Source organism: Hyperolius riggenbachi, chromosome 2 (assembly GCF_040937935.1).
Source record: "Hyperolius riggenbachi isolate aHypRig1 chromosome 2, aHypRig1.pri, whole genome shotgun sequence".
NCBI classification, from domain to species: Eukaryota; Metazoa; Chordata; class Amphibia; order Anura; family Hyperoliidae; genus Hyperolius; species Hyperolius riggenbachi.
The window spans coordinates 506,015,624-506,025,384 of record NC_090647.1 but is presented as its reverse complement, the minus strand read 5'-3'; the positions used below and the strand labels follow the sequence as shown (position 1 = coordinate 506,025,384).

General features: G+C 41.4%; 1 non-coding gene across 1 annotated transcript; it reads right to left on the bottom strand.

Annotated features, from left to right (window-relative positions):
* Positions 1-1,078: 1,078 nt before the first annotated feature.
* Positions 1,079-1,152, bottom strand: TRNAN-AUU (transfer RNA asparagine (anticodon AUU)). Its single transcript has one exon. It is a non-coding gene; the product is annotated as a tRNA-Asn (tRNA).
* Between the last annotated feature and the right edge of the window lie 8,609 nt (positions 1,153-9,761).

Sequence of the window (9,761 nt, the reverse complement as noted above, 5' to 3'; positions counted from 1 at the left end):
AATTTCATAAAGTGTAAAAAAAAAAAAGTGATCACTTCCTATACGGGAGAGTGTGCACTAGCACCATCTTGTGGCCAAAAAGTATATTACAGGTACAAAGTACATACATACACAATTACATACACACTATTAATAAAACTGATGAAATTACACTTACAACCCTCCCTCCCCCCCCCCCTAAAAAAAAAAAAAACACTTGTAAAAAAAAAAAATCAGCTTCAAATAAATAAATAAATAGTTGCCTTTTTTTAATCTATGTTTTATGGGGGGAAATTAATTTTAATTTATTATATAGGGGCTTGTAATTATGGCCAGAAGAAAAAAAAAAACAAAACAGAAAAATAACACCTATATTTCAAAATAATATATTGTCGCCATACATTGTGATAGGGACATAATTTAAATGGTTTAATAATCGGGACAACTGGGCAAATAAAATATATTTGTTTTATCCACAGGAGAATGTTTAATTTTAAAAGTATAATGGCTAAAAACTGAGAAATAATGTTTTTATTCTCTTTTTTTTTGTTTTTTTCCCATTAAAACGCATTTATAATAAAAAAATTCTCAGCAAAATGTACTACCCACAGAAAGCCTAATTGGTGGTGAAAAAAACGAGGTATAAATCATTTTCTTGTGATAAGTAGTAATAAAGTTATTAGGGAATAAAAGGGAGGAGCACTGACAAGTGAAAATTGCTCTGGTCCGTTAGAGTAAAAACCCTTGGGGGTGAACTGGTTAAAATCGATTTTCTCAAAAACTATAAGGTCTTTTTGAATGTTTTTCTCCTCTTGTACCCACATATCTCCTTAATGTACCCTGCAAATTTGGTGATTCTAGCTTGTAAGGGGGCTTAGATATTAAAAGCGAAAAAAACGGACGTTAGGCAAAAATTAAGGCGATTTTTCACCTTTCAAAGCGAAAATAGTAGGAGATTTTCGCGAAAATTTTACGAAATCGAAAATGGGATTTTCGGGTCGAAAATGACTTGCGTGAAAATTCGCGAGCAACACTGAATTGCTGCTAAATGACTATCTGGGGTTTTCTTCGGACAACTGTTGAACACAAAAGGCAAGGCCATCCCTGGGTGGGCTTGAACCACCAACCTTTCGGTTAATAGCCAAATGCACTAACCAATTGTGCCACAGACACTGTGCACACAATTGCTGCTAAATGGCTATCTGGTTTTCTCTTCGGACAACTGTTGAACACAAAAGGCAAGGCCATCCCTGGGTGGGCTTGAACCATCAACCTTTTGGTTAACTGCCAAATGCACTAACCAATTGTGCCACAGACATTGTGCACACAATTGCTGCTAAATGGCTATCTGGGGTTTTCTTCAGACAACCGTTGAACACAAAAGGCAAGGCCATCCCTGTGTGTGCTTGAACCACCAACCTTTCGGTTAACAGCCAAATGCACTAACCAATTGTGCCACAGACACTGTGCACACAATTGCTGCTAAATGGCTATCTGGGGTTCTCTTCAGACAACTGTTGAACACAAAAGGCAAGGCTGTCCCTTGCAGGAAGGGTTGCATGGCCACCTAGCTTTTCATCCTTCCCACCCTTGCCCTGGAATCTTCCAGACTTCAAATTGCTGTCCTTTGCTGTGTGTGTTACATCAGCATCATCCAGGGGGGCACATGATCTTTCTGATTCTGAAGTCTTGAATTTAATCTTGTAAGCAGTTTCACCATGTGTCTCACTGCTTTCATCTAGCAAATTAGGCAAATAAGCAAGCTCATTTTTTCTCTTGGGTATATCGCAATGGTACATGCTAGGCCGGCTTCAGCATGTAGTGCTGTCGGTAGTATAGTGGTGAGGAGAGCTGCCTTCTAAGCAGTTGACCTGGGTTCGATTCCTGGACAATGTATTTGAGCTTGCTTTTAACAGCCTACAAATCCCTGGAAGAGAGGGAGAGATGGTCGTCCTTTTTGCCACTGACCTAGTAATCGGATTCGGATATCTGGTAAATCCGCGGATATGCGGATATCCGGATCATGCGTGAAACTATCCACAGATAGTTATCCGGATTTTTTAAAAAAATCCACAATCCAAATCCGAATCGGATAGTGTAAAAAAGTTTGGATTTCCGGGTTAACCGGATATCCGGAATCCGGATAAGCATCCCTGTGCATAATATGTTGGCGCTATATAAATACCTAAATAAATAAATAAATAAGGTGAAGGGCTTCTCTGTAGGCTCAGACAATGGTCATAAAGTTATGTGAAAGAACATTATCTTGCTTGTTGATGTAATATCACACTCTATTTTATACATCAAATCCTTGACTGCATAAGGGATCCCTTTAAAGCTTTATACCTGCATTGTCAGTTCTGCTTACCCCATTTAATTTTGATCCTGTGGACGTCTTACGGTTTACAGTTTCACTTTCGATTTTTAGATTATTTTGAGTGTAAAGAGTAAGAATGCTAAGTGTGCCTTGTATTGCCTTGCAACATGATAGATAAGGAAACAGGAAGGCATTTGCTGAAATCCATGTACTGGGCTCCTCTTTGGGGATTTGTGTCTCATGTTTCTCGATGCTGAGAGGCAATTTAGAAAATGTGAGGGGAAAAATGATTGTTTCTCTGATGTTTTTATTATAGACTGGCAAATTCCAGGTGCTTTATGATGCATCTGTGGACGGTAATATAGTATACATACTGTCTCATCAAATGAGCCATATATTAATGCTGAAATCTCTGTATATTATACTAAATGAAAATGGAAATGGTGATAAATACTGAACCTGAGTGTTTGTGACAGCTAAGAGTAAAGGAAAGCAAAGGTGTCATCCTCGGCTTCCGTTCAAATTGTTGCAAGCGCTGTTCCAGCTGTCAGAGATTGAAAAAAATGAAGGTATGTGTGGTCATTGCTGCTCGGATACCCCTTTTCAAAATCCGGATTGAATTCTGATCCGGATACCCAGATATCTGATCCGAATCGGATATCCGAGTTTGAAATTTTGGAATTCGAATCTAAATCGGATATCCGAACCCAGTGTCCCAGAATACCAGATATCCCCCCGGATTCGGATATCCGGGTAGAAAACCGGAAGTGGGCTTTAAATTGGTTTTAAAACGTTTTTAGGGTAAATGAGGCATGTAGCATTATGTTTTTTTTTAAAGGGAAACACTTATTGATGATGTGGGGACTTAAAATCTCTCTCTCTCTCCTCTCTCTCTCTCCTCTCTCTCTCTCCTCTCTCTCTCTCTCTCTCCTCTCCTCTCTCTCTCTCTCTCTCTCTCTCTCTCTCTCTCTCTCTCTCTCTCGGCCGGAATGCCTTCGAAAGGGATTTTTGCCATTGAAGGGGATTTTGGCTTCTGCGTGGAAAAAGTTCAGATTATCTAGGTGGTTTGGATACCCTAATATTGGATGAGCACCACTGTGTGTGGCATAATGAGCTATAAGCCGCATTAATGATCACTATCCAGATGTTGTGGAGGCATAGGCTGTGGTGGATCTTGTCAGGGCTGGTTGTAGACTTTTTGCTGCCTGATGTAAACTTATGAGGATGTGCCCCTCCACCCCAATTTGGAATGATCGCATAACATATGACAAATTGCGCTGTGCATTATAGCCAGGGTAGGACCAATAAAGAGCACCCTCAGTGCAGGTATAGGTCCCCTTGTATAGGAAGCCAGGTGTAGTTGCCCCCAGTATAGGTAGCCAGGTATCAGTGCCACCAGTATAGGTAGCCAGGTGCAGGTGGCTCCAGTATAGGAAGCTAGGTATAGGTACTCCCTGTATAGGAATCCAGGTATAATTGCCCCCTGTACAGGAAGCCAAGTGTAGGTGCCCCCAGTGTAGGAGGTACCCCAGTATAAGTAGCCAGTTATAGGTGCCCTCAGTATAAGTAGCCAGGTATAGGAGCCCCGAGTATAGGAAGCCAGGTATGAGTGCCTCAGTATTGAAAGCCAAGTATAGGTGCTCACTGTATAGGAAGCCAGATATATTGGTGCCCCAGTATAGGAAGCCAGGTATCAGTACCCACAGTTTGGTAGTCAGGTAAATGTACCCCCAGTATAGGAAGCCAGGTATAGGTACCCCTGTATACTAACCAAGTATAAGTGCCTCCAGTATAGCAAGCCAAGTGTAGGTGCCCCCAGTATAGGTAGCCAGGTATAGGCGCCCTTACTATAGGTAGCAAAGTATAGGTGCCCCCAGTATAGGTAGCCTGTACCCCCAGTATACAAAGCATGTCACCCCACTATAGATAGATAGCCTGTCCCCCAGTATAGGTACCCTCCCACCAGCCATTGCTCATTCACCTGCCTCAAGCAGCCCCCTCCTCCAGACCTCCACAGAGGCCGTATCCCTCTCGCTGCACTGCCTGGCGCAGAAGCATACTTCAGACCTCATATCAATGGTGACCCACAGGTAGTGAAGAGACAGGTGAGCTGTGCCTCTGCTACCCTCAATAAGGGCGTGTATGCAAGAAGTGAGCATCAAGTGGGCGGGTTCTGTGTGAGAATAGAGTTAGGTTAGGACATAGTATAATATCAGTTAAGTCATTGATATTGTACTATAGTATATAATAGAATATCATTGTTTGGCATCCATTTCTATATGTGGCGCTTTTATATGTATGCTAATTATCATCAATGATGGAGGAATGCCATTCGGTGGAAAAATAATACAAACCTTTATTTACCATCTGACGCATTTTACAGGTGTTGCCCCACTTCTTCAGGTCAATAAAAAGTGTCTGAGGCAGATAGAAAATAGCTAGGAGTGCCTAGTTGCACGAGCTTTAACTCTTTTGTGTCTGGATTACAAATGTTAGCATGTGTATGCTTTAATGCAAGAATCACTTTCTCATATGAGTTCAGAAAACCACTTTACTTTTCCTACCGCGTTCATATACAGGGGGAAAAAAAGTACTGTCACAATAATAGTCAATGGACCAAACTGGCCTTACGAGTTTTATCTGATGGCAGAAGGTTGATTAGTCTGGAAGCTTCTTTTGAAGCAGGTGCTGGTGTGATTTATTCTCTGTCACTGATATACCTAGGAATTTTTGTGATATAGAAATGTATACAATAAATAAAAACCTAACGGACACAGCAGTTGTTAGAAGGAAGAGGTCAAGGCCCGGTCACAGGCGCACAATAGACCCCCAACTCCTTGCCAGCTTCACAATACTCCCATTCTGAGTGCGCGCAGAATTACATCTGTAGGTGTCAGTTTTTCTATCATGCCTACAGTCCTGACATGACTCATCTAACATATGGCATTCCATAAAATTGTAAATAGTGCAGAGACGATGTGCTTTTTATTCTGTTTTATCAACAAAACACATCGTATGAAGACTACTAATAGCCATATATTGGCAGCGCTTCCCAAGACAAATCTGGCAAATGATGTATAATCTAATTATAACACATTCTTCAGATCGGGGGTGATTTTTTTTCCTACCACACATAACAAACAACTTCAATTTGCGGTGCACATTATGAAAAAAATGCCTTGTAGGTGAAAGCGAATATTGCCGGTACAAGTTCATCTGTTCAGCAGGTGGGAAGGCGTTACAGAGAGGAACACAGCAAAGGAGTTTTGCCATGTCCTATATTGCTATCAGTTTTTATTACACAGCCTTGTATTTATCAATATGGTTGAATAAAGCTGGCAGACTTTGAATGATGTATTGGTAGTTGATTTGTCTTTCCTCCTCCAGTGAATGATGCTGCTGATTCAAAGAACCAGGTGGCGGTTGTAGTCTTGAGGAAACTTCTCCCACTAGAAGCTTTTAAAGTGAAAAACCTTTATGTTTTGTAGCAAAGAGGCTTTCCTGTCAGGATGACGCGTTAAAGGGGACTTCATGATGTTTAGTTGTATTGGACATAAAAAAAAACATACGCTGATTAACAACTTTAGACACAATTGAAAGGGTCTATACATGGCTGCCAGCTTTAGACAACAGAATGGGCAGGTTGTACCTGGACAAAATTGATTAATCTTATTGACATAGCAGCACGGATTGAAAAGATCCACCTAGACTTCAGCTTTTCAGGAGATTTTACTACCTACTAGATTAAATGCATCCAATGAATATAACCTGTGGGAGAAAAGGCGATAGGTACCTCCCAAGGAAGTCTTACATTAGTACCTGCTGCTTCTTGTCAAGGCCCAAAGTCCACAGAAATTAAGTCTGTGGGATCTGGATCAGGTGCTATCCATCCATCCTTACTTTTTCTGGCCATTGCTCATTGGACAATGGTTTTGCCAGTCAAAACTGCCTCATAAGCCCCAGTATCAAACTTGAAAAACCTGAGGAATGCCTCCGCCCTAAACATGTAGTGTGTGTCCACTAAGCTCCAACACAGCTTGTTGCTGCATACAGCCCTCTAAGTGCAGTGTCATATGCTCTAGTACCAGTAGAATACCTCCTGTCTTAGAATCGGTGCTCTGTAGACCACTGTCCAGACAGTGACAATGGTAAGACTATCAGCACAGAAGATAAGAAAAAGTATTCAGGACCAGATGGGCCAGATCATGTGTTCTACCTAAAATTTTGCTTTAAAGAGAACTAGCCACAGACAGGTTATTGTAATAGTGTGAGTCTGAACTTTGAAATTGATGTAGCATTGAATTTTTACTTTCCTTTGTTACCGGCTCTTTCAGTTATTTAATTGTATTTTTTTCTTACTTCAGCTCCTGCCAGGCTAAAAGAATCCCAGTAAAGCTATTGTAGTGCCTGACCTCATGCTGCTACACATTATCCCTCACTGCTTGTATCTGTCACGAACAAAGCTTTTCGTTTTTTGTATCCAAATGTAACCATTTAGGTATTTCCTCTTTTTGTGACACACAAAATTTTTCTACAATTTCTACAAATCTTGAACTAGAAAATAGTACTCATTTAATGCATGGTGTTAAATTTATTTGGTAAAAAAAGGACTGTTTGCAGAACTAGCCATAATTTCCATAGTGCATTAACCCAAGGTGCATGAATGTGTACAGACGTAAGGGTAGGAGAAGAGTAAAGAGGGCCCAGATGTAGATAAAAATAAGTTAAAAAATGCTAAGAATGTAAAGGGTGAGGTCAATAATGACAATCTCTTAGAACAAAAGGTTTATTTAGCACAGGTAATGTGTTTTATGGGTCCAAGCCCACTTCCTCAAGCCAATACAAGTGCCGAAAGGATAAACAGCCAATAGCATTGAGCGCCTCCACCGTACCAAGGTCTGAGGCGTCCTCCCTGGCTTCATATGGTGGACACCATTGTGAAAGCCAGTCCTTTTTCTCACTAGAGAGTGACCGCATCCAGTCCAAGCTGGACACCCCGAGTGGAGTTGAGTGGAGTTGGGTCAACTTTCTCCACCTGCTTCAACTGGTTGGTTCCTCTAGTTGCAACCCACCTTTGTAAGTAGTTATCTTGTCATTTAAATGTACATTAACATAGCCATAAACATTACAATCTTCCAACCATAATATACTATGTTATTTGGGCTCCTGTTGTCTCTGTGTCTTTTTTCCTAGGGTGTCTGGGCACCCCATCACCACTCATGTATGGACATATCAATGTAATTTTTGTTCCCCCCTCCCTAAGTAAAGGCATGAGGGGGAGGGTACCAGGAGATCCAGGAATCAAAATAATACAAAAATAAACAAGCAGTAGCCAATAATGTGAACTGCAAGTACAGCAACCAATTAGATGTAAACCATAAAGGGGTACTAACACTTTTTGGGTTGCCACTATATCGCAACTATCATATGCACATGTGGGGGGATTTTTTTTCGGCCCTGCTCAAAATGGTGTCAGAACACCAATGGTTGCACTCCTAGATTAAGAAGATTAGTCCAGAGGGTACCAAACTAAAAAACACAACGTCCTTCAAAAGGTGTAAGCTTATAACATCATGTTACAGTATACTACAAGTTTTTATTACATAGTGAATTATCTGCACTCCAGTCTGGGATTCTTACAGTTTCTCAGCATGTGACAGGCAGCTCCCTCCCCTCAGCCTCACAACCTGCATCACAGACAAGCTGAAACTGAGAGCAGAGACGCTGTCTGTGAGGAATAAACAATGCACACAGGAGTGAGCCTGGAGGGGGCGTGCATTACTTGTATTCATTACAACAGAGGCAGCCCATTCCTCCCTGGGTCGACAAAGCTTGACACAGAAAAGAAGATTAGATATATTACAGAGACAGTGCAACTAGAAAAGGCTGCAGTAAAGACTGAACATTTTGTTAGAGAGTTTTTATAAAACACTTTACATTTGTTAAAAAGCAGAGGCAACAGAAGGCTTACCTCTCCTGATGAACCAGCCAAACTTATAGCACTAATAAGTTTATTTCACAAAACAGAGGTAAGATAACACGCATAGCGGTTGTACCGCACTTTTTTAGGTCAATTTCAGCTAGTAATGATAGTCAGCTATATGTATAGCCAATGCCGTTACTCAGTTATATGTGATCCTTAAACAATCCGGAGTTTAACTGTCATACTTTAGCACTGATTGTCATCTCTGCATGGTAGAAAGAGTTTGACTGTATAGGAGCCCCAACCCAGAGCAGAAAGACACCCCTGCCCTACGATAGTGCTCAATTTCAAGAGGAAGCGTCATGAAAATGACATAATGAATAACATAGCTTATTTTTTTACAATATACATTTACAGATTATTTAGTCAGTGTTTGCCCATTGTAAAATCTTACCTCTCCTGATTTACATTTTGAAATGTATCACTGGTGGCGACATCTTTAGTCCTGCCAGGTGATCTGTTTTGAATTTTTGTTACTGAGAGTTCTATAAAAAGAGGGTGATACTACTTGCTGTGCTTGGCAGTTGGAAAAAATGGTTATTTCCCACAATGCAATGGGGTTCACAGACAGCAAACTGTCAGAACCATGGCCATGAGATCACACTGTGGGAGGGGTTTCACTACAATATAAGCTACAGAGACCCCCATGTTGATGTATTAGAAGAAAGGAAAACATCTCCTGTGGGAAAGGGGGTATCGGGGTATCAGCTACTGATTGGGATTAAGTTCAATCCTAGGTTAAGCACCATAGCGGCAAATATACTTTGAGGCCTATGGAGGCGCTTAACTTTGCAGTTGTGGATGTGGACCCTGTTTACCCATCTTGATAAACACACCAATAAGTAGATATGGATTAAGATGTAATGGGACCATAGACAAGGTAATAGATTTGGGCCCCCTGTGGTCTGTTTGGTAAGCTGCAGTGGAGAGAGGTCAGAAAATGTTTCTGTTGGGCCCCTTGACACCCAGTGGCCCCAGGCACCTGCCTAGGTTGCCTGGTGGATGATCCTGCTCTGCCAACAAGTGAGAACATATAGCGGCTATTGTAAAAAAAGACATTGACATTCTTGCAATAGTTTGTATACCTTTTCCCAATGTTGAGAATGATTTTGCCAGGGGTCAGCCAGGGGAATAGCTGAGGACACAGCCTTGCTCGTGGGCATGGAGGAGCTCGAAATATATGGAATTGAGCTGTAAAGAACCAATGCCCTATGTGGCTATCGTACGCCAAACTCTCAAACAGGTCTAGCATTCTGTGGAATAAGGAAACCGTGGAAACGGCCCTTTCTAGCAAATAAATTTTATATTAGAAAACTTTCATCACCTGCGTCAAAGTGATGGATGACCGAAATAACCCCAAAGTGACAGGTCTTCTTTAGGAAAAATCATAAAGCGGTGGAATTTTTCCCCTCTGTTGTTGTCCCCGGTTTACAGGCGGCTGTGGCAGCCCTGCCTGCGTCCGGCGATGACTCAGCCACACTA